The sequence below is a fragment of the Oryctolagus cuniculus genome, chromosome 2, assembly GCF_051225735.1.
Source record: "Oryctolagus cuniculus isolate XC-2025 breed Fujian yellow rabbit chromosome 2, ASM5122573v1, whole genome shotgun sequence".
In the NCBI taxonomy this organism is placed as follows: Eukaryota; Metazoa; Chordata; class Mammalia; order Lagomorpha; family Leporidae; genus Oryctolagus; species Oryctolagus cuniculus.
Window position 1 is genome coordinate 188,433,646 of NC_142868.1, and position 6,874 is coordinate 188,440,519.

A 6,874-nucleotide genomic window follows, 5' to 3' on the forward strand; every position below is an offset into this window, starting at 1 on the left:
TGTACAAGTAGTCCTTTGTTGAATGCCATGTACATCTTAAGGAAGATGGGAGATGGAAATGGTTACAAAAAGCAGTTCTGGCTATCTTGTGCTTGTAATGTCACACAAACTATGGAGAAAAAACACACAGAGAATAAAATCCTATAATAGTCGGTAAGGGGTAGGCATTGGTGTAGCAGCTAAGACATCACTTGGCATGCTCACATCCTATATAGGAGCACCTAGGTTTAAGTCGTGGTTCTTCCCTCAATTCCAGATACTGCTAATGCTCATCCTGGGAGGCAGAAGGTGATGTTCAAGTAATTGGGTTTCTGCCACTTATATGAGAGACCAGACTGAATTCTCAGCGTCTGGCTTTGGCCTGGCTCAGTACCAGCTGTTGCAGGCATTTTTTGAGGAGTGAACCAACAGATATCTCCCCCAACCCACTCCTCTGCCTTTCTTTCTTTTTTTTTTTTTTGTGGAATCCATAAGGTATAATTTATAATATCCAGGACTCAATCCAAATTTCTTGACATTCGGTGATTTGGGAAAATGTAGCATATTCTTAAGGGGAAAAAGAAATCAGCAAAGGCCAGTATCAAACAACCCAAATGTTGTAAATGTAGACAAAGACTTTAATGCAGCTATTCTCAAATATGCTCAGTGAGGTAAAGGAAACAGATTGCACTGAAAGATAGGACATTTCAGCAGAGAAGTAAAAATTGCACACACACACACACACACACACACACACACACACATATATATATAAAACAAAACTTTGAACTGAAGATACATATATATATAAAACAAAACACATTATAGAACTGAAGAATTCAATGTCAACTGAAAATCTCACTGGATGGAGTATGGAGATGATGGAAGCCTGAAGAACTTAAAGATAGATCAGTGGGAATTGTTCATGTTGAAAAAGACAGGGAAAAGGATTGGAACTAAAAGGAAGAGAATCACAGGAATCTGTGAACAATATCAGACTATCTGGTACCGAGTAATTCATCAACCCAGTAATCTCTGGGTTTTTCATAAATGCCTTTTGGGAGGTTAAAGAAGATCCCTGCTCTTCCTAATTTGTTGCATTTTTTCTTCAACTTTAATCAGTTCTCATCCATATTGACTGTCTGTAGATTTTTGAAACTGATGACATGTACATAGATAACCAAAGTGTAGAGCTTGTTTGGTGAATCTTCATTCTCATTACATTTTCTGGACAATCTCACGCAGATTCAGTATGGGACGCTCCTTATTCCTTTGGCCCAAACAGCTTTGTGAACTTGGCAACAAAGGGCACAGCTGGCTGGAGTCCCCATCTCTTTCAAGGCAAACTTCCATATCTCCTTGAGTGCCCGAAAGGCACACTGCTTGAAGCCCATTCCATGGATAAGCTTGTGAATGTGGATGGTATGTCCCTGGGTCACCAGATGGCAGAATGGCCCTTCTTCTTCCCACCACCCTTCTTTGCGGGAGCCATCTTGTAGGGTCCCAGTTGGAAAGGAAGAACATGAAGGATTTGTGTGTGTGTGTGTGTGTGTGTTTAATCAGGAAATGATATTGGGTTTTGTTAAATAAGATTTCTATATTTATTGAGATGAATGTATCTTTCTCCTTTATTGTATTCAAATAGTGTACATTACATTGCTTAATTTTCATATGTTGAACCAATCTTGCATTCCTGGGGTAAATCTCACTTAGATTCTTGAACCAGCAGCATATACAAAGTTAAAATTGGAATGAAACTGAGATTAGGATGCACCTGTGCAAGGATGACATGCAAATTTTTTTGGAAAAAAATCCCACCTGGATATGGTTTATAATCCTTCCTGTGTACCACTGGATTCAGTTTTCTAGTATTTTAATGAGAATTTTTTCTCTATATTCACAGGGGATATTGGAAGTGATATTACATTTTTCTAGTTTATTAGCCTAATGATATATTTTATATGTAAACACTTTAATAGATACACAATTCTGCCTTTCAAAAATGAAAAAAAGGCAGGCAATTCTTGGCCCCTAGTATGGAACACTGGAGATGTGCTGCTTGAATCCTAATCCTATTTGGACATATTCATTAACTTTGGCAAAAAGTTATGAGATCAAAAGTCAAGGATTTTACCCAATAGCTCAATTTTTATACAATACCATCCCAAAGGAAATAATGCAGTAGAACAATTCCCTATGCTTAGAAATCTAGCCATCCTTTTCTTGTTGACTTATTAAAATCCTAGCAACCAATGAAAACCTCATCAAGTCTTTTTTTTTTTAAAACCTGAGAACATCTGTGGTATTCAGACCCCCTGCAAAATTCCTACACATAGTGCAGCCTGTGTGCCAATGGCATTTATTAGATGCAGCCCAATATCTGTGCATACATTTGACACACACCAGGAGACCTTTAGCAAGGTAGAACCAGAGGAATAGAGATAGGAGTCAAGAGGGTCAATCTCAAATCAGAGAATGTGTTAAGGGATTGCCATGCAAGATAGATTAAAAACTGACTATTTAGTTCATCCATCTCAAGTCCATTTGATAGTAACTCGAGGGACAAGTTCTATGCTATGCTCTGATGTTTAAATCAAAGCATCCACAACAAGAATCAAGGTGGGGCAGGGTAGGTGTTGTGGCCAGCAGGTTAAACCACTCCTTGGGATGTTCATGTCCCATACTGGAGTGCCTGGGACTGAGTCTCACTTTGGGTTCCAACCCAGTGTCCTGCTAATGCACACTTGAAAGGCAGCAGATAATGGCTAAAGTACCTTGGTGCCAGCCATCTATGTGCATGACCCATTGAAATTTATGATTCCTTGATTGGCCTGGTCCAGTCTTGACTATAACCCTGCCTGTGAAATAAATGAAAATAAATAAATAAATAAATAACCTAAAAAATTTAACCCAAGTGGGTAACTTGGAGTCCAAGATAGAATCATTTTTATTGAAAGATAGGCAAATAGTATGAAGGATGAGGCCAGGTAGATTAGATAGCTATTGGAGAAGAAATAGTGGGACTTTATCACTATGGAGCCCTGGAATTACTTTCAGGAATGGTATTCTGTACATGTGCTTCTTTTTAAGATCGATGCTCTTTTGCAGAGACCAAAAACATCTTTCATCTCAAAGTATATGCTGCCTTAGCATGGAGTAACCAATGAGAATTTTTCACGATGTCATTATTGTTCCAATGCATTAATATTATATACTAGCTACCAGTATGTAATTGCTGCTGGCTTCCACTTACTGAGTAACACCCTCTGGATAGGTATTTTTAATACATTAGGCTATTTAATTCTCCAGAAAAACAATGAGAAAAATATGTCCTGGTTTAAGAAGCTCAGGGATTGTGTAAGTTTTCTTTCTCTCTCTCTTTTTTCTTTTTTTTTTTTTTTTTTTTGACTGGCAGAGTTAGACAGTGAGAGAGAGAGAGAGACAGAGAGAAAGGTCTTCCTTTTTTTCCGTTGGTTCACCCCAAAAAATGGCCGCCATGGCCGATGTGCTGCAGCTGGTGTGCTGCGCTGATCTGAAGCCAGGAGCTAGGTGCTTCCTCCTGGTCTCCCATGTGGGTGCAGGGCCCAAGGACCTGGGCCATCCTCCACTGCACTCCTGGGCCACAGCAGAGAGCTGGACTGGAAGAGGAGCAACCGGGACAGAATCCAACACCCCAAATGGAACTAGAACCTGGAGTTCCGGCACTGCAGGCGGAGGATTAGGCAAGTGAGCTGCTGCGCTGGCCATAAGTTTTCCAATGTTATACATAAACCAGCACTTTCTATCCCCAAACTCCTGTTTTCCACTCTTCCAGTGCACCAGGTGTGATACAGAGAGACTGGGCTTATGTTTCTTCTTGGATTATGTCTGCTTTGTGATCCATGAGACAAGTATGGTGAATGGAGCTAAAGGGCCAGGCAGGACTTCAGACAGTACATGGCTAATCTCTGTGCACAAAGTGCTATATGATGTCCCTCTCCTGCCTTCATCTTTGCAAGGGCTCTGAGATCTCAGCTCAAGGTGGATGATGAATGCAGTATCCCTCGGAGCCAGACACAAGTCCTTGGCCATGAGTTTCCTCTCCTTCTGTGTGTTTCTCTAGCAACTTTCCATCTCTCAACCTCAGTTTTCTGATTGCTGGGGACTTTTGCAGCTCTTCTGCTCAACCTCATTAAGAAACGTGTGGATGTATTTTTCTACACCAGCATTTAAGTACTTCCACCATGATCTACAGGAACATTTTTCCTGGAAAGACTTTGCACAAATTTTCCACTGCCTGCTGCCCTTACTAGCACTTGGGAAACTACTATTTTTTCTTCCTGGTTGCATTTGCCACTTACCCTACTGAAAACAGGAATGAAGACTTTAGACAGCTGCTTACTACATAAAAATTTCAAATAAAATATTCCCATTACATCTTCTTAGGGAAAAAGTTCACTTGCTAGATTGGCGAAACAAATGTAAATATGAAGTAATGCCAGTGGCTGCCTGTAGAAGGTGTTTCTGACTTTCCATTTGACTTAAGTGTCCAGTGCATGGAGGTGTTTGTGACACTGTGCTCTGGGCACATTTGTGAACAGGATGATGTTGTAATGCTCCCATAATGGCTAATATTATGTTAATGGAGATTAATGGAGTTACTAATATATATTTAGTCAGGTGGAGGGTTTCCCAACTGGTAATGTAACTTGTAGAGGTTAAGAATTTATACGTGTAAATGTAATCAAGAAGACTCAATGCTTATTCTGGACAGTGCATTTGCCCTTACATGAATATTTGATGTCATTCTCTATTTTCACTCTAACAAGGAAAGTAAAAATATCCTAACCAATGGAGTCCATTCCAGTTTAGTGCAATCTTTCAATAGGTCTGGTGTTGGGAGGCTGTGTTACCTCAGATAGGAATGGCAGGTCACCTCTTGCTAGGTATGGTCTCTCTTGTCACAGCCACATAATGGTGAGCAAAAAGGGGAAGTGGCACAATTACCAAGTCAATTCTGGCTACTTAACTACCTTTCCTCTTTCACCTGTACAAAAGCCAAAAGATCAAAGGATCTCTCAATGTTAACTTATGTGTCTTTGGAGATATTGCTTCTCAAGTCCTTCACCTGCCAAAACAGTGTAGGACCCCATGTTATTGCTTGTTCTTCAGTTGTTAGAAATACTGTGAAAGTGCTTGGCAAAAATCAAGAATTTTGGAAAAATACTGGAATTATGTAAAATGATGATTATTTTGTAGATGAGGAGAAATCTGCAGAGCATTCTAGATCCATTGCTAAATGTGTGATATCTTTCTCCCTGGGGCAGTAGACCCAACCAACTCTTCCCCTGGGGATTAGAATACCAAAGGCTACCTTGCTACTACAACTCTACCCACAATTCCTGTTTCAACCATGTTTAGTGTACTCAAAACATTCTTACAATGTTACAGGAATGCAAATGTAAAGTTTCAGAGGAAGTAGAAACACCAACCAATAAGTTTAAATAACAGTCTCTGAAGGATGCTTTGCCCATACAGGGGCTGACTCGGGAGCCAATCTTCTTAACTAAGTTTTGCCTCTTTCTGTGTGACATGTGTCTGTTCTGCTAGTTGAGACTTTTGTCTCCCAAAGCCTCACATGAGGTACCATCTCTAGAACTTCTAGGATCTACAGGACATGCTTGTATTTTGCATTATGCAGATGATAGATCTTTTGGTTTCTTCTGTCTACTTTGCAATTGGTAGTCTTAAAACTTGGTGAAAGTGGCCTAGCCCACTGCAGGCCTTTGCCACCCACATGGGAAGCCAGTGAGGGTAGAGAGATTTCATAATCCAAAGAGAGAAGAGGAGACAGAACCTGGCACAAATCACACAGATAACTAAAGGCCCTTTGGCCAACATGGCCCATGCACCTGAGGAAAGATTCAAGAGTATTCTATATCTGACTTACTGTTTATTGGAATTCCACATCATAGTGTTATACGCACATGGCTTTGTAAAAGAGTGTACATTAGGGACATGTAGTGCATAGAAGATGTTTCATCTGAATATTTGAAAGAGCATTCAACAACAAAAACTGTGGAATATAATGAGTAATGTGAAAGGCTCAGATTATCCAAATATGGGGTGAGTTCAATCAGAACTACAGACCTGGAGGGGATGTTGTAGAGGTAGAAGTTGTTGCATTAGAGATTGGATGAAGGCTAACATATTTGGACTGTATAAGTAGGTGACCAAAGATGTAACTCTTCCTTAGGAATGCACACACACACACACACACACTAAAATCAGACACAGAAGTATCTGAAGCTCTTCTGCAAACTTTAAACTTGCACATAGAGACCAAGTACTGCCAGGAGATTAGTGGAAAGTGGCAGGCACTCAAAAGAATGTTGCTTGTCATAAGTAGCCAACTTATTAGAAGATCAGTAACCTCTGGAGAACAGGAGACATCTCTACAAGGGGAGAAGGAGCAGAAAAAAAGATAGGCAACGAGGCTTGCCTTTTAGCCTCATTCAAGCACAGTGCAGTGGGCCCCTGGAATCTAGTTCTGGAACAAGTCCATGAAGTATGCCTTAGAAAAATTTGCACAAAAGATTCTTAAGTAAGCTCATAAATGTGACACCAAGCAAATACTTGGCAAAATTGAGTCAAGTCATAAAAGAAGTTTCTGGAACCATCTAACAGCATTACCTGAGCTGGAAAAAGTTTGGGTGCAGGGCTTCCCTTCTCCTAATTAGGGATCAGGTAAGTGACAGAGATTTCAAGTTTTATGTAATTTGGTCCTGGACCAGTTCTTTCTGGTCTCTGGACTCTTGTCATGAAGGGGAACCAATATAAAGCAGGACAAGACCAAAGAAAACATGTGAGCATTTTATTGTGGAAATGTGAGCTTTTATGGGAGAATCAGGTCTGA

The 6,874-nt window shown here is 40.2% G+C and overlaps 1 pseudogene; it reads right to left on the reverse strand.

Annotated features, from left to right (window-relative positions):
• Window positions 1-1,097: 1,097 nt before the first annotated feature.
• Window positions 1,098-1,471, reverse strand: LOC149128185 (large ribosomal subunit protein eL31 pseudogene; annotated as a pseudogene).
• Window positions 1,472-6,874: the final 5,403 nt, after the last annotated feature.